The sequence below is a fragment of the Thunnus thynnus genome, chromosome 11, assembly GCF_963924715.1.
Source record: "Thunnus thynnus chromosome 11, fThuThy2.1, whole genome shotgun sequence".
NCBI classification, from domain to species: Eukaryota; Metazoa; Chordata; class Actinopteri; order Scombriformes; family Scombridae; genus Thunnus; species Thunnus thynnus.
The window spans coordinates 3,473,987-3,492,610 of record NC_089527.1 but is presented as its reverse complement, the minus strand read 5'-3'; the positions used below and the strand labels follow the sequence as shown (position 1 = coordinate 3,492,610).

At 39.7% G+C, this 18,624-nt stretch overlaps 1 long non-coding RNA gene across 1 annotated transcript; it reads right to left on the bottom strand.

Annotated features, from left to right (window-relative positions):
- Nucleotides 1–1,190: 1,190 nt before the first annotated feature.
- LOC137192271 (uncharacterized) lies at nucleotides 1,191–17,953 on the bottom strand. The gene is made up of 3 exons (XR_010930548.1): nucleotides 14,188–17,953; nucleotides 4,849–5,035; nucleotides 1,191–1,632 (listed from the first exon to the last, which is right to left on the bottom strand). It is a non-coding gene; the product is annotated as an uncharacterized lncRNA (long non-coding RNA).
- Between the last annotated feature and the right edge of the window lie 671 nt (nucleotides 17,954–18,624).

Here is an 18,624-nt window from a genome sequence, read left to right as displayed (position 1 = left end):
TTCACAATCTGAGTCTGCTAGAAGTAAATCAGATTAGCTTTCTGTTTAAACAAGAGTTAGCAGCTAGCTGAGTCTGTATACTAACATGCTTGCAATGAAAAAAATGCTAATATGCTAATGTTTAGCAGATGTAATGTTAAACATGTTCAGTATGTTAGTGCAGCAGGTTAGCATCCTAAACTTGAACCAGATAATGTCATTGTATTGCAGGTACAAAGTGAAGTTTTAAGACAGCTGGTCACTGTTGCTCTGGTGAGTATTTCTGGCAGGAGAACTGTGTGTGTGTGTGTGTGTGTGTGTGTGTGTGTGTGTGTGTGTGTGTGTGTGTGTGTGACAGTTGTGTGGAGTTTGAACCTCTGGCGGGGTCGGCATCTCCTGGACCCGAGGCTGGCGGGTATATCAACTCTATTATAATACATCAACAGGAATCTACAGTATGTGATTATGTGTACAGCACATATAAATAATAATAATGATAATAATAATAATTTAATATGGAGTTCCACTTTAATAGAGGTTATGCAACTGTAACAGACACCTGCCAGCCAATCAGAAACAAGTATTTTCCAGTGACTCCTTCCTTTACCTGTAATGTTCACCAGCATTGAACTTGGGGGCGATGAAGCTTTAGCGCTGCAATGATTAGTTGATTGATTTTTAGTCATTTTCTAAAGAAAAAGGCCAAATATTTGCTGGTTGCAGCTTCTCAAATGTGAGCATTTGATGCTTTTGCGTCTCATAGATGATAGAAAACTGAATATCTTTGGATTTGTAGACTGTAGATCAGATAAAACAAGACATTTGAAGACATCACCATGTGCTCTAAGAAATTAAATGGGCATTTTCATTAATAGTCCATATGAAACGGCATTTTGAGAGTATCTAACTTCCGTATTGTGATGTAATAATGAGTGAAACAGGACAGACAGGCGTCATAATGACTCTTAACTCTGTGCTGCTAAAAGTTAAATATTGATTGATGGGTGGATGTCATGATATTATTGGTTGAAATTGGTTGGTTCAAGCCTACATAAGCACAGGACATGATTGGATTTTGATATAAAAATACAAAGAAATTTTGTCATATATTGTTTAATAGGTGCACAAAATGACTGAGGACGTGATCTGAAACAGTTTAAAATGTTTTATTTCATCTTTAACAAAACAATGTGCAAGCTGAAGATGAATTTGTACTTTTGTGCAACAAAGGTGGACAATAAAGTTCTTTTGATTCGATTAACTGAGAAAAGATGAATCCATATTGAAAACTTCCTCCCTCAGAGGTCGGTGTCAGTGTCTTGCTCATGAACACTCCAGCAGGCAGATATCTGCTGACATGCAGGTTTCTTGCTGCTGCTGATGTTAATATTGTACCTGAACATCCACCTGTGTGGCTCCCAGCCAGTCTGGAGGAAGGTGTAAGTCCTGACCTTTGCAGGAGAGCTCTGGAAGGTCTTTCTTTAATTAAGCGTGTCATTTTTTTGGCTGCTGCTTTGCAATAATCCATTTGAAAGCAGCGCGCCATCCCACAACCCGTCCTCATAAAGTTTTGGAGTTTCATATTCCGGTGCTTTATGGCCTCTTTCTGCCTGCACAGTGTCAAGGCGGCTGATGGAGGGAATTAGTCATGACCTTTAAGAAGGAGGAGTGGAAGGCCTGTCATTAGCAAGGTACCAGGAAGACATTACCCCGCCTTGGTGACCTACACAGATACTGTTCAGATAAGAGATGAAGAATCACCGCTCTGTCCCTGGAAGCCCCAGAAGGAAAAAGAATGTCTTCTCTGACCTGCTGCATTTTTCTACTCAGGTTTTTAGGAGGAATCCCGTGGGAGCAGACTTTTATTTCCTCATGAGGCACTTCTAGGTATGTTTGTTATATCTTCTGTTGTGCACTGGTGGCATATCTATTGGAGGTAGTGTGTGGAGGGACTTTTTTGAACTGTTGAAAATGCTCTGTGAACGTCATAAATCTGGGTTTTAAGTGATTTTCTATATTTTTCTTATTGTCAACAAATCATGGCCTTTGATTGATCAGTTTCTATCTGCAGTCTGATTGGTTTTGAGATATTGAGGTTTAATGTTTTGACATGTTTAAAGGTTTTCATGATCAGGTGGATTTCAGATAGAAACTGATGATTCTGTCCTTGTTTTAATACACTAAATCTATATATGAACTGCTGAAGGGAGTTATGATTTAAGATATTTGGGCCTAGACATGTTTTAAATGTTGGTTTTCACTGACAGATTTAAACTGATAATTCAGTTTACAAAGTTTTACCAACAACAAAATGAAATATGATTAAAAAAACATTCAAAAATGTTTCTTCATTTGCTCTGCTTTGTTTTTTTTTTTTTTTGCTGTTGTCTGTTGCTCTTCATGTCAGAACCTTTCTTGTCTTTATCTGCTCCCAAATTTACTCCATTTTTAAAAAAAACTCTTTTTTGACAAACTGGTCTCTGTCAGTGTCGGAGCTCTGAATGTTTCTCTGTCATCAATGTGTCTGCTGCAGGACTCAAGTTTTAACATTAAACACACAAACCCAGTTAGCAGCAGGTAGCATTAGCAGCAGGTAGCGTTAGCAGCGGGTAGCGTTAGCATTAGCAGCTAGCAGCCACAATATAGCTCATATTTTTACATATTAACATTTTGCCTTTCACTGCTATCATTTGTTAAGTAATCAGAGTAACTTAAGTTACTAATAATAAAATTAATTACTGCTAACAACTGTGCTAACTGTGTGATTAAACTTAGGAAGCTAGCTGACTAGCATGGTTGCTAAAGGTAAAAATCTGCTTCTCACTGAGTCTCAACAAGATAAAAACTGACTTTATCTCAGTTGGTGTTTGTATCAGTGTCATACAGAATCATTTAGATAAAATAATCAGTTTGGAGGTTTCAGCAACATTTCATGATCTTTTCAGCTTCTTTAACCACAGTCACAGAGCAGTGAGGTCACATGGTAAAGAGGTGGAGCCTGATTGGTTCTCCTGTGTACATTCTGAGCACTGATTGGTGCTCTGCAGATGGAACCTTACAGCACCAAGTTTGAGATTTATTTTTAAGATCGAACCTTTTCTTTTCACAAATGTAAGGGCCAATAATACAGAAAACAAACTATAAACACACACAAATTATTAATAACTTGTCAAATAATAGATTAATGTGAATAATTCATTTTTGTCAACAATGTCAGATAAAACCTGATTCATTCATTAAAACCTTTATTTAAGCCTCGAAAATCATTGAAGTTTTCCTCATTTGCAATAATGTCAAGATGCAAAATTAAAAACAAAAAGCGTAGGGTTAAATAGATCAGAGGACAATACTCAATGAAAACAGTTGTAGCCTGAGATGAAGCGGTTTGAGATCATAGTTTTGAATTGTCCAGCAGTAGTGAGTGTCGATGTTCAGGATGTGTTGAAGATAATTTAATGTATTTGGTTCACAAAAACTAAAGGCCAAAGTTCAGAATAACTTGATCATTCTAAGGCCACAAAATCTCCAACAATGAACTGATCTACTTACAAGTATTGTTCATGTATCCAAAGCCTGATATATTTTACTGCTAACTATTAAAAACACGTCAGTGAGTCACACCACTGCACAGGGTGACATGTTCCTTCATCATGAAGAGTTTGGTCACGTTTGTTTGTTTAGAAACGGATCCAAAGACTAATAACAGCATCATGTTTTTCTGCTATGTAGCACAACAAGCTAATGAAGCACCGTAAATGGAGTTCACACAAGCAGCAACCTCTGGGGCTGTAAAATGAAGCCAATGCAGAAGTGCCAAAAACTGCAGTTCACTTGAGGCTCCAAGAGTGAGTCAATCCCCATAGACCCCCATGTTAAAATGCCCAACTTTACAGCAGAAATAAACGTGTTTACAGCCTGGCCCATTTTTGATTGGATGGGAGTTAGGCAGCGTCACGCACTGCCAAGATGGCGACGGCCGGAGCTTCAAAACCGCTCTTCAGAAACCAACGGATGACGTCACGGTAACGTCCATATTTTTATACAGTCTATGAGTTCACATGCATGCTTTTCCTTGTCAGAATCCTGGTGCCTACATTACCCACAATGCAACAGTTCATTCAGTCTCCTGGAGCTGCTAACCACACCTCCATCACTTATGGCAGTTTATCAGATTTCACACAGCTCCCTCTGGAGACACAAAACATTTTATACTACGTTTTACAAAGAGAACAGCTGGAAACACGCTGAGTTGGAAAATCAGTGGAGTTCCTGTTTAATAAATACCTGAGTCTTCATTCACTCTACATGCTGAAGTGTCCTAAATCTGATTTTTTTTGGCCTCCAAGTGACTCAGATCTGATTTTTTCATATCAGATCTGGGCCACTTGCATACGTGTTGTGTCTTCATCATTCAGTGTCGGCACCTCACAGCCCGGTTAAAACACACATGCCGCCTTCTCGTTCTCCTCATCATCTGTACTGTCTGCCATCGTCCACAACTAATGATCCTGGACATGTATGCTCACATGTCATCCATGTTTATGATTTGACTGTTGCGCAAATGATGTTATTCTTGTTATTCTGTGCACGTGTGGCAGTTTAGTTGAAAAAGATCAGATCTGACTAAAAAAATCAGAATTGAACGCAGGCTTATTCAGGCTTAAGTGATATTTGTGGGGTATATTTGTCTTTAAGCGTCACCCGATTAATTGTGCACTGTTTCTTAACGAGAGGAATACACTCGAGCCTTCCATCAGTGGCTGAAACAGCGAGTGATTCGCTCTCAGCAGCGACAGATGTACGCGACGCACCAGGGAAGTGAAGCAAGACAACCAGGCCAACATGGAGAACAGCACACTGTAATCATACCATCCAGTGGCTCCTGACGCTGCCATGTGAGTGCCTCCTCTCTGGCTGGCTAGTGCGCCGTGAGCAGCCAGGCGGCGGTGCCTGATTCACGCCCAGGGAGGAGACAGACACCCACCGTCTGCCTCTTCTCTCTGTCTGAATGCTCCGTCGCCCGTCCTGTCCCCCACCTCGATCCTGATGAGGCTTCCTGAGGATAATTAGTCATTAGTCAGGTGAGAGAGAGACGGACTGAGAGAGAGAAGGGGGGAGACATTAGTGAGCTCAGATGTCTATAGTCTTACCTGAGGTTTGACAACAGCGCCACCTCGTCTTTGTGTCGATCAGTGGTAGAGTTCCACAGCGTGAGATGTTATCATGTACAGAACTACCAAAAAATTAATCTACTATTTAACTTACATACAGATGAAGTGAGAGGAAATGAAGGTGTGAAGTAAGTAAAAGTCCTGCATGAAAAATCCTACTACAGTAAAAGTACATAAGTATTATGAGCTTGATGTAGTTAAAGTATTGCAGTAAAAGTACATAAGTATTATGAGCTTGATGTAGTTAAAGTATTGCAGTAAAAGTACATAAGTATTATGAGCTTGATGTAGTTAAAGTATTGCAGTAAAAGTAGTGGTTTGGTCCCTCTGACTGATATATTATTATATATGACATCATTAGATTATTAATAGTGAAGCATCAGTGTTAGAGCAGCATGTTACTGTTGTAGCTGCTGGAGGTGGAGCTAGTTTACACTACTTTATATACAGTTAGCTAGTTTAGTCCAGTGGTTCCCAACCTAGGGGTCGGGCCCCTCCAAAGGGTCAGCAGATAAATCTGAGGGGTGGTGAGATGATTAATGGGAGAGGAAAGAAGAAAAAACAAAGTTCTGATACACAAATCTGTTTTCAGTTTTTGGACTTTTTCTCTAATCTTTGATTTTTGCTGAAATATTGGATCATTTGAACATTTATTGGAATGAAAGCATGTGAGAAGTTTAGAGGGAAAAATCACTATTTGGTGGAGCTGTTAACAACTCATAGACATGTGAAATGTGACCCCGACTACACACTGCTTTTTGTAAGACGTCAAAAGCCAAAAAGGTTGGAAACCACTGGTTTCATCTTTAACAATGTGTTGTATTTTAAAAGCTTGTTATATTATCCATTGTGTCAAATCTTCATCTGAAAAGTAACTAAAGCTGTCAAATAAATGTAGTGGAGTAGAAAGTACAATATTTCCCTATGAAATGTAGAAAGTAGCATCACATGGAAATACTCAAGTAAAGTACAAGTACCTCAATATTGTACTTAAGTGCAGTAGTTGAGTAAACTTAACTGTAGTTGTCCAGTTATGTTTTTGGGGAGAACAGCGCAGATAGTAAAGTTTTACAGTTTTAAGGTTGTAATGCCTCCGTTTTGATCGCTGGCAGTTGTTTATGTATAAAGGAAACATTCTTCATGAGTTGTCACATTTAAAACAATCCAGTTATTGATCTATGATTAGCTTCTTTGTGACCGTACATAGACTCATTCCTCCTGATAGCAACAGGAAAGATAGCCAACTGAAAGTAATGTTAACTTAATAATGTTGCGTTAGCTTAGCTTGTCTGTACGCTGAATGTGTTACTGAATGAAGATGGTTCTTATTAACAGCAGAGTGACGCATCAAACAACTCAGTTCTGCAGATGTTGCAGCTCCTTCAATAAATAAAGTTTATTAATATACAGAAAGTTTCTTGATCAGACGTCACAAAGTGCTTCACAATTAGAGATAAAGGAAAGACGAAGCAGAGACACAATATAAAAACAATGAATAAAACAGATAGAAATAGATAGAAAAGAAAACTACTTCAATGCAAACTGGGCAGCTTTTTAAAGGTATCCACAGTAAAAACTGTAATTAGTTCATTTGTCCGTCTTTCACATTGTTTTATTTTTATTCGTTGATTAACGTAACGCACTTTGTCGTGGAAAAATCTTCAAATGATCCAATAAATCGTCAGGTCACCCACAACTTAGTGTTAAACTCAAAACTTTAGAAGAGAAAGACTCAAGAAACACACAGGAAGCTGGTAGAGTTCAATGTGAAGAGCAAGCCGAGGCCTCCTCGTCCCGGGACAAAGAAAAACCTCATATTATATACTTTTCATAGTGCCTCCTATTGTGGAGCTTAGTTTCTAGTCTCTGCCTCATTTTTAATTATATTCAACCATCTGGTCTTTATTTCTGAGATTCATAAGTGACCTTGACGCTTTAGTGATAATACAAGTGTGACTTATCTTAGAAATGATGTCAATGTCTCAGCATCTTCCACCTTTTCTTACACTAAAAATGGACCTTTAATCATTTCACACAGAAAAACAAGTTGCTTTATCACATATTAGCCTTCTTGCTAACTCCCTGGGAACTGTCTCTTATCTCTGCACACTCACACTTTCCACCACAACTTTGTTACAGTTTTCGTTTTCAAAGGTTTATTTTTGTTTAGTTTTAGTGTCTTTTTCCTCGTGAAAAAAGGTCGTCAACAAATAGATTTGTCACAGTTTTCGTTGAGGAGATGAACCCTGCAGAGAACGTTGTTTAATCCTGGAAAAGCTGTTTGTGTGTTAAAGTGTTCCAGTTGAGTTTCTCCTGTAATAAAGCACTAAACACTTGTGTTTACATCCTACACTTCTGTACTTCAGCTCATCTTTACGTCTCCCTGCTGTAACATCCAACAACGTCTCTGCAACCACGTGATTTTCTTTTTTGTGTGTGTGTGTGTGACTTCTAAATGTTTTCCTTCTCTTTCCCCTCTTTTTCTCTCGGAACCTCACATAAGTGGGAAATTGAACATGACTACTTCGACCTCTGCGTGTTCTACCTCACACACCTTCTCGACCCACCACTGAATGCTAAATTCAATCAAAGGCAACGCCACTGTGATCAAGGGGCTGGTTTCACAGTTGCTTTTGGCTCAGACTCCACGTGCTTTGAACCGAAACCACTGAAGGACATCGGGAGCTAGACTAAATACACACACACACACAGTCCCTAAAGGCTGTGCTGGCAAGCCCTTTTTTTTTTTTGTTTTTCATATATTTTCTCTCTGCATGAGCCAGGGGGCACGGGAATCCTATGCCAGAGCGTTTATTGATCCTGAGCACGGTCCTCTGGAGCCCCTGCCTCTCTTAACATTGAGCACATATGAACTAACACAGGCGCTGCAGTTTTTCATTATGTGAAATGTAGATGTGATTGAGAAATTCTGCTGCTATGAGCCTGATTCTGGGGCTGAAGAAAGGGCCTGAAAAAACCCCACACTTTGAAAGCATTTCTGAAGCACTCGCAGAATGCCGAGCAAAAATTAAATTGGTGACAGACCCTCCGCAGATCGTAGATAACACTATAATATATTTGACTTGTCATCGCCTCCACACCCTATGGTGACATTACCTTTTATACTGCTGTACTTTTTGTTCAGCTGAATGTCTCCTTTCCCCTTGTATTTGTTAACATGCAATTGATTTGCGGCTATCAGATTACAGATATATTCAGATTTTTGAGCTCGAGTCAGGAGTTAAAAAATGCGTTGACCTCAGACCACTGGCACCACCCAGACCCCAACATACTCCTGTCCAAACCAAAATTGTGCCTGGGAGAGATATTGTGTGTTTTGTGAACCCAAATCTTGAGCCAGAAATTGCAAATAATGCACTGATAACAAGCACAACGCCCCCCCCCCCCCCCCTTTCTTCCCAACCCTTTTTACCAAAGCACAGTCAGGTCAGAGTGAAGTTTTTAACATTTTAATACCAGTTTCTAAACTTACTAAATCCTTTGTGGAGCCTCACGGGGCTCTGTGTTTGTCTCATTACCATTTTTTGTGGTGTGTAAAACTTGGATCTAAATGCTTTGGTTGTCTGGAGTGTGACAGAGTGAGCTGTGATTGGTGATGATGTGTTTATGTACTGAAAGCAGGATATGAGATCAGGTGCAAACGTGCTCGGCCAGTGTGGTGATAGTAAAGAGGAGAGTATATGTGTTCAGTACGTTTCAGCCATATTGTGCTCTTTGTGGTTTTCTGTTGTTTATATCCTGTTCTCATGTTCAAAGTTCTGAAACTTGAGGTTAAAGTTTTGCCAATCTAAGCTGCAGAAGTGCTCAAACTGTGAGTCTTGAAGATGATCTATTAGAAAAATTAACAGGATTTTTACTTCCAGAACCAGGTGCGCCTGAAAAAGCTCCTCCAACGTTGCTGTAAGTCAGGTTATGACCAAGCGGCAACCTCCGGGGCTGTAAAATGAAGCCAATGTGGAAGTGCCAAAAGCTGCAGTTCCTTGAATGACCATTTGAAGCTTGAAAAACGAGTCATTCCCCATAGACCCCCATGTTAAAATACCCAACTTTACAGCAGAAATAAACATGTTTACAGCCTGGTACAAACAACGGTTTTGGTCTCTGTAGCTAATTTCTCCTTTCATGACAACTGTACGGGGGTGAATTTTTTTATAACTCACCTGTTTAAATGTTATTTACGTCACGGTAACTACGTCCATATTTTTATACAGTCTATTGTTATGACCATAGATTCAAGAAAACAGATGCATGAAGAACAGATGCAAAAACATTTAAACAACATAAGCTAAAAAAGTTACCATGTTACCAGATAGTTACCGTGACGTCACCCGTTGGTTTCTGAAGAGCGGTTTTGAAGCTCCGGCCGTCGCCATCTTGGCAGTGTGTGACGCTGCCTAACTCCCAGCCAATCAAAAATGGGCAAAGAGGCGGGCCGAATAGCTGAAACAAGCCACCTAGCGGCTGGCGGACCTGTCACTCAAAGCAGCCATGTCCTTCATTATGCATAACTTTATGGTTTAATAACATTTAAACAGGTGAGTTATAAAAAAATTCCCCCCCCCCTCCGTACAGTTGTCATGAAAGGAGAAATTAGCTACAGAGACCAAAACCAGCCCCGGAGGTTGCCGCTTGGTTGTAGCCCACAGCTAAATCACTTCCTGTTTACATCCCCCCCGATCATTATGGGAACTGTATTTCCAAACTTACTTCCTGTTTTTGTTTATAAGTTAATCCTCCTACCAAGAGGTGCAAACCATACTGTTGCCTGTCTCTGGGTGAAAACAATAAAACTTTTTTGTCCCATAAAAATTTGAGATTGAAACTCAAATTGATGTTATAGGATCTTTTTTTTTTTAGTAATTTCACAAATCCAACAGCTCGTGCCGAAGTCTCAGTGAACTGGAAACATGCCTGAGTAACACGCTGTTTCCGCTCTGCAGTATAAATCAGGATATCAGTTGCACAGTTCTCTCAGTCTTCATAAAGACAGTAAAGCTTTAGATAGAAAGCAGAGAGATGACCTGAGCTGGGTTCAGTCTCATGCCAGTGAACCTATAATGTGGTTACAGAGCTGAGGATTACATATGAAAACCTTGGAAAAGCCTCACGGTCTCAATAAAAATATCTGAAATGGCTGCAATCTTTTTTCATTCGTCTCTGACAGGCCAAAACAGTCAACTCCAGTGATGGATTAGTTTGTCAATGAGCTCTGAGCATCCAAAAAAGGCTGTGTAACTCTGACACAGCATTAGTCAAAAAATGCGTTGTGGTACCATATGTTGGTACCCGAGCCTCTGTGTAGTACATGACAAGCATGATGGTGCCAAATAACTTTGAACAGCCTCTATGAGAACCAGCCAGCCTGTGGAATTCAGGCCTCTGCTATGTCTGAAAAGGAAATGTGCTGAATTGTTCCAAACGCTTATTAAGTCCTGATACCGCAAAAAAAAAAAAGACTCAAGTCCCATAGACAGATTCATTGATGCACACATACAGTGTGCAACACCACACAAGTAAACATTTGCATCTTCCAAACTTTAGAACAACTCTGTTCTTTATCAGGCGCAGCAGAGCTCAGTTGTGGAATGAGTACCAGCTTTGATAAAACTCAACTTTACATTTGTCTTTTTCCTTTTTTTTGGTGAGATGCCCTTTAGGTTTTAGGTTCCTTTTTTTTTTTTTTTTTTTTTTTTTACTCTTTTCATGCATGAAGGGTTTATGTGTCTTGTAAGTAAACAAAACTATGTAATACAGACACTCAGGGGCCCAAAAGCCTGAGGTGTTCTAGAGAATGAGTCCAGTGTGAACTCTGACGGCTCAATCTAGTTTGAAGACTTTAATAGTTTTAGTTTAAATTGAGCTCATCTGTTGTAAAGTTGTGTTTTATCCATCTTGCACACAGGAAACTGAGGGACAGGTCGTATTAGTACTGTAAGGCTGCAAGAAACTGTTATTTTCTTTAATAATCCATCGGTTGTTCAGTGTATAAAAATGCTGATCGTTATTCCCTGAAGCCCGAGTGAACATATTCAGATGTTTTGTCTGAGCAAGTCAACAAACACAAAGATGTTGAGTTTACTATCATGGAAAACTGGAAAACTATCAAATATTCACATCTAAGAAGATGCTACCAGAGAATTTTTGGCATATTTGCTTAAAAAAAATGAAAAGATGAATAAGTTATCAGACCACCAGCAGCGTCTGGACTCCTGTCTCCTGTCGTCATAACGACCTTCACTTCATGAAGATGCTTTAGTCTGATCGTCTGTCACTAAAATCAATAAATATTGTTTATACTTTTCCAGCTGATCTCTCCTCACTGAACTGTCTTGAAAACTTTCGCTGCAGAGATTCGTTGATGCCAAACTTGAAAAACCTCGACGTGTTGATGAGACGGATGAGAGAAGCTCAGATGAATCTGCAGCTCAGGGGTTCGTTTCACTAAAGTGATGTGTGAGAACTGTTTACACACCTCTCACATGCTCACACATGAGTGGCAAGTATGATGTTTCTTTTGATTAGTTAAATGTGTCAAAAATTACATCAAGAGGAAATTATCTTACGTTGCAAGTCGCAGCTGACGTTGCAAATTTGGTGAAACAGGAAGCTGATAAACGTTGTCGTCATGGAGACTGTTGATGCTCTCCACACGGTAGATAAGATAAAGTCGTTCCAGGCGGCTGGTTTCTGTGTTTACTTCTGTTCAGACTCAGAGACAAACAGGTGAAATCATTCATGTAAAGTATCAGGATTATTCAGAAAGTTGCAGGAGGCTCAGCAGCTCGTTTTGTGCGAGTCCTCGTTTCCTCCCAACGCAGCGGAGCAGCGGGTGCAAAGTTAGCGTGACCCGTAGAGACACGACGACGGCCACATCTATGGGGAAATACTGTATGTTAAGTCGAAATGTTCCTTTAATGTCCCCTCTTTTCACAATGTCAGATAAACTAAATTAACCACAGCGGCATGTGAACCGCGTTCTCCAGTGTCAGAGTCTGCTTTGTACTCCCCGCCCGTTCAATATATTAGGACATTCTTATGCTCCGGTTTTTTTTTCTCTCCTTTGATATGTCTTTTTTTCTCCTCAGAAAAACTGTGCATTTGATTTTGGAGAAAATGGAACACAGCTTCTGAGATTGAGCAATGAGGTGTGGTATGCTGGGCTGACTGGCAGATCACAGTAACACAGGAACTCAAAATTTTTTTTTGGGGGGGGGGGGGATTTTTTTTTTTAACGCTCAGATGTTGTGTTTAAAGATAATCTTGCAATGCGCTGGAGGTCTGCGGGGGGGGGGGGGGGGGGGGGGGGGGGGGGGAACCCTCTGCTCTGCTGTAATCCGTCGGTATCAGTTATGATACTACAGTATGAACAAATACTGACATTAACATACAAGTCTAAATGAATACATGTTCAAATATATATCATACATTGTAAAAATGATACCTCATTCATACACATCTTTTTTGGATACTGTTTTGGCCTGTTGGGTTTTAGTTTAATAATGGAAGGAGCATCTGTATGACCATGAGATGTGTTATTCATTTATTTGATTTCAATCTCATAAAACTGAGAGTCAGTTAAAACAAACACCGAGGCATTGATATTTCCGTCTGAGTGATATCATATATTTATATCGCAGATGAAACGGAAAAAACACACAAACCTCAAACAATTACTTCAAGGGTTTTTTTTTTTTGAGTCTCCGGTGAAGTTTTTGTAAGTTGTAATAAACGTTTTAACGTAAGCAACAAATGAGTGTTCAGTGTCCAGACGTGACAGATGTTTTCTTTTACGGTTGTCATGGCAATTATGACAGGAACAAACAAGGAAATCAGGTTATTATAGAGCAACAATGTCACATAAAGAAGGAGGTCGATGTGGACGGATCATCAGGCCCCATGAAATGAAAAATATGTTTTCCCAGTTTTAAAGTTATAATCTGTAATTATTCCACATTAAAATGTGTAAAAACAACTAGACCTATGTTATATATGTTGTTGAGTTGTGTACTTACATTATCCCAAATGTTTCCAACAATGTTCAAACTCAGAGAAATCTGTAATTTAATCAAAGTAACGGACCGTTTCATTTGGTCGCCTGTCGATGGCGTCATACCTCCTCTACCAAAGAGTAAACACACACAAGATGCATACGGCGGCGCTGTGTTTGTCCTTTAAAACTGCATTTACTGATTATTTATCCTCTTGGAGGCTGCAGAAACAAGTTGCTAACACAATACTGACACATCATCACCTTTTAAGTTCACTTAAGTTGAAGTTTCAAACTTTTTAGCATTTTTCCACATCCAGCAGTTACGGAGCAACATTATCATTCATGTGGAGTCGTTTTTCTGTCCACCTGGTGAATGTAAGTCCAATATTCACTCTCTTTTAGCTCTGTTTTTACTCTCTACCAACTGAAATATCTGGCTCTTTAGCTGCTAAATGCTCCTCTATGTTGCTGAGCAGGTAGTGTACAGTGGCTTTTTACAGCTTTTTCTCTGAAAACGACGCTATGAGACGTTGAGAGTGAACCGAAACAGTAAAGTTGCAGCCGGACAGATAAACAATGAGCTGAAACTCACTATAAAGCTCCGTAAAGCCGAGAGGAGCTGCAGAGTCTCTGATAATTCTCTGTAGGTTCATCACTACGAGCCACAACACATTACACACCAACAGATCACAGCGGTAGAAAGTATTGATTATTGATGCTTTAATGCTGTCACATCATAAAATGTATTTATTTTTCAACAGTGATGTGTAACAGTTTTGGTAGACACAGAAAAATGATATCTGGGCGTCAGTTCAGAATCAGAGTTCATCGATCAATTATGTATTTTGTCATTTAATTTGGAGAATGTGTTGCAATAAACATCACTGCATTCACTGCCCGAACAGGACAAACACTGTAGAATCTGTGTACCATGTTAGATCATTGTGTAATATTAAAATCAATCACGTATATAGATTTAGCTCATGAGTTGCTGTAGTTGTGCAAAGTGGTGTAACTCAGTTTTACCTCCAAATGAAGTAGTTCACATGTTTGTCTGATCGCTTTATTGCAGCGAGGTCACCACGTTCCCACATCTCCACAGCTGAGTCGGTCGGTACATCGTCACTAAAGTCCGTCTGAAGCGCTGAAAATAAGACCCGAGCTGTAATTAACCAGAATTATCCTTAAAATATATGTTTGGCGCTGAAGAGGAAAAGACTGCAGTTCAGTGCTCACCTCGACTCTGTGACCCTGAAAACCCAGAACATATCTTCATTTCAATAGTCATATCAAATACATAAATTATACATAAAGGATACATATTCTCATACAACGCAGAAGAGGCAGGAAGCTGTTAGGGAAGCTAGGGAAGATATCAACCTGTATTTTTATCTCCAGTATTGCATGTCAGACTGCTATAAACAGTCTCTACTATGACAAGAGCAAAAACATCGATTATCAGATTATTATGTAGCACGGAAACGTATTTGTGCTGTCAAAGTTTGAAGAAAGCAACATTTCCCCTTTAACGTCATTTACTCTTTGATGTGCTGATCATGGATGTATTGATGTGTTTTGAAAGAAGAGGGAAGAAAACTTACTTGATTTACTTCAAGTTTGTGATCAATCGATCCTGAAGCTGAGTTTTTATGAACTGGATGAGATACGCAGGAGAGTTTTTACAGTGAAAAAGTCTGATATCCTGTAAAATATGTTTATAACCACAATATATTAGTCCAAGATCAAAATAATACTGAAGAAATCCATAATGAGGGTGAATTCTGTTAGCACAAATTCAATTATTAATAAATCCAGAGCATGAATTATTAAATTGAGATCACAAATCACTAAACAGGAAGCATGAATCACTACAGAGCACATATTGCTACATCAAGAGCACAAATTCCTAAATCATAAGCAGGAATGAGTTACTTTTTTTCCCGCATGGCCCCTCCCGCGCTCCGTAACTTATTGCAATTCGCCACCGAATCAATTTTATAATGCAGCTGCTCGTCTATAAATCACACTGCATGCATACATACGTACATGTTAGGATCTAATTTTGGGTTTTCTTTTTTCTTTTTTTACAACTGAACTGGAAAAACAAATGCAGTTTTTTAAACAGCGATTACAAAACATCAGATCTGCTTCACAAAAGCGGGGGCTGCAAAAAAAAAAAAAAAAAAAAAATTCAATTGGGACGCTTCCAGATGCGATGTAAACAAGAAACACACAGCAGACACAGCAGACACAAACACCACACACACTCGGCCCCTTCAGTCACTGTCAGAGCCGGCGTCTGGCCCCAGAAGACAGACGGTTGGATGCGAACGGCTCTTCATCTCTCCGCCACATTAGAGGGACACATGGAAACGAGGCTCCCTGGGTGTTTTGTGGTGGCAGTAGCCCGGTGAACTCTGGCTGAACTTCAGCCTCTTGACGGCCTCCAACGGATCTGGCCTGAGCTGAGCGGATGGACTCACACACACACACACACATAAACACACACTGTCCACCCGTTATTTTATTATTATTTTATGACTGTCACAGAAAGAAAAGGGGGATATAATTAATTCTCATATTAAATATCCGGCACTACTTGAGGAAACATTGGCCACCATTTTTTTTAAAACATTCCTGGCATGAAAGATAATCGCTAACTGTTTACTGACATGAAGAGAAGCTTCACTTCATTCATTGGGCTTTTCAGTGGTTTTTACGTGGTTGACTTTTTTCCTGTCAAAAGCTTTAAAATATTATCACCATTTTCATATCACTCAGAGATAGAATTTATTCAGTATGGAAAGTTTTATACAGTACGTGGAACGGCACCTCCTCCGTTTTCTTTCTTTCTTTATTTTTGAGTTTATTGATAACATACATCACTTAGAACATGTGTGACCACAGTCAGACGTGTATAGAGGCTAAAATGTACAATAATTATATTAAACACAGAGTTACACTCACATATGTTGATACAGAAGAACAAAGGTTACAATAACAATGTCAAATAATAATAATAATAAAAGTAATCAGAATAAAATGAAGATAAATTAAAGACACAATACTTAACTTTTCCACAATAAAATATCTAAAAACCACTAGACTAATGTTATATATTTTTTTTTGCTGTGTACTTACATTATCCAAAACAATATTCAAACCAAGAGAAATCTGTAATTTTAATAAAGGTGACGACCAGTTTCATTAAGTCTCCTGTACTTCCTCTACTTGATATAACTTCCAGGGAAACACGGGAAAAACTTGTGTTAGTATACTCTCATGTAGTACACTGTGTACTTACTGGTGTAGTGCGTGAATTTTGACAGGGTAGTGTCGTCTCAAATCAAACACAGCCATTGTGCACTTACCGAAAATGACGATCGCAAACTAGCATTAGCTAGTGTTAGCATTCGCGTCATCGTTCGCGCTACCGAATCATTACAGACTGCTAAATTAACCCAAAAAACATACTGATGGCTTATATCTGATAACAGTATAGTGGTGCTTAGTGCTAAAAAACACATGTATAACCGTAGTTACAACATACTCTGCCGCCATTTCCAGTTTGAAAAATGGTCCCTCCCCTTCAGCTACGTAGCCAAGATGGCGACCATTGAGGGTGAGAAGTGTCCATAGTTCCACACTCAACTTTTTGACGGTTTTGAGTATGCGATTTGAGACACAGCATCGATGACACGTCAGAGTGAGGAAGGGACTCGATGAAGTAGCTAACGTTAGCTAGCCACTATATTGTACTACTGTTCGTCTTGTTCACTCGTGATGGAGCACGATTATTCACTGCAGTGTGCTGTGCATTCTGTCACTGGAGCTGTCTCCGTAAAACACAAACATACGGGTGAACCAAACAATGCTAGAAGATAACGAGGGTAAATATTCATGTGGCGTTTCCAAGCTGGAGAGAGCTTTGTGATGAGCTAATGTGTCTCAGATACTTCCATGTAGCACACGCAAGTACATAGTGTACACTATGTACTTGCGTAGTGCGTGAATTTCGACAGGGTAGTGATGTCTCAAATCTAACACGGCTATTGTGCAATTACCGGAAATGACGATCACAACATTTGGCCGCTTCTTCTTCTCTTCTTTTTAATGCATTATGTAAAGATTAACATACAGCGAGCGGCTCATTATTGTGAAATGAACCCCGACAGGTCACGGAAAGGCTTTTGTGACTGTTATGGACATCTTGAGCTTGCTAATTCATAAACACCAGAAGCTTTGGATGTATTTAAGCAAAAACATTTATTGACAACTTGATTTATTAAGGAGACACGGGTACAGTCCAAGTGTTTCCCTGACAGTGAGCCAGCTGCTCCTCTCTGTCTGCCTACTTTAAGAAGAATTTTCACATATATATGAAAACTCTGGAGACTGCAGTGGTGCACTCATGGGATCGCTGCAGTACGCATTTCCCTGCATCTTGTGCACCTGCACCATTAAAGCACATACCGTAATGTTGCTTGTGCTCCCTGAACAGCAGGTTTGAGAACATCAGAGATGAGGCCAGCTTCTCTGACTCATGACTCTGAGTTAAGAATCTGCCAGCGTCATCCAAATCCATGTTCCCAATCACCTCCTGAGGATCATAAATCAAAGACATTACCTAACCTTGATCCCTCAACCTTACCCTGTCCTGAAAACACCAGCGTCTGTAACCTGCTGTCCTCCTGCAGCCTCTCCAGCTTGTTCCTGCTCCAACACTCGCTCTTCCCATCCCTCTCCCTCTTCTCCCTCTTGCTCTTCCCTGTGATGGGTCTTACCCACTGCTATTGGGAGTCCAGGTCTCATCACAGATAGATCCTCACATCCAGTGAGGATCTATCTGTGTCTCCCTCGAACATATTCACGTCAACAGAAACACTTACAAAGATCTTCAGGTACGAGAGGACATGATCGGCTGACAGTAGATACGCAGCTACATTGGAAGAGCTGTCATATGTTTTAGCTGTTAGTTTTACTTATTGTAGAGTGAATAACAAGTTTTGCAGTATAGTATTTGTTCAGTTCAACAGTCTAAATTATACATAGTTACACATGTCCTTCGGTACGTTTAACATAAAAATGTCACATAATTATACTCAGTAATACAGCATATTTTAATTGTTAAATTAATTGTTAATTGCTGCCATTTTGCAACACGCTAATCAAGCACAGACCTAATTCATTGATATATAGCGATGTTAGCTTACTACCAGCCGCCAGGTTAATGCGTACGGTAACATATATGTAATGTTACGTAATACTCCAGGTCGTGAATATAACTTATTTATTTTACTGTCCGTGAACATGATTTTGCTGCTCGTGCTTTCTGTCTAGACACAGTGAGACATCAGATCAATTTTCATTGGCAACGGTGCAATGAAGACAACAACTCCCATGATCCCACGCTGCTTCACGACGTCATCACACTCCGTGTTTCCAGGCATGAATTTGGCTGCT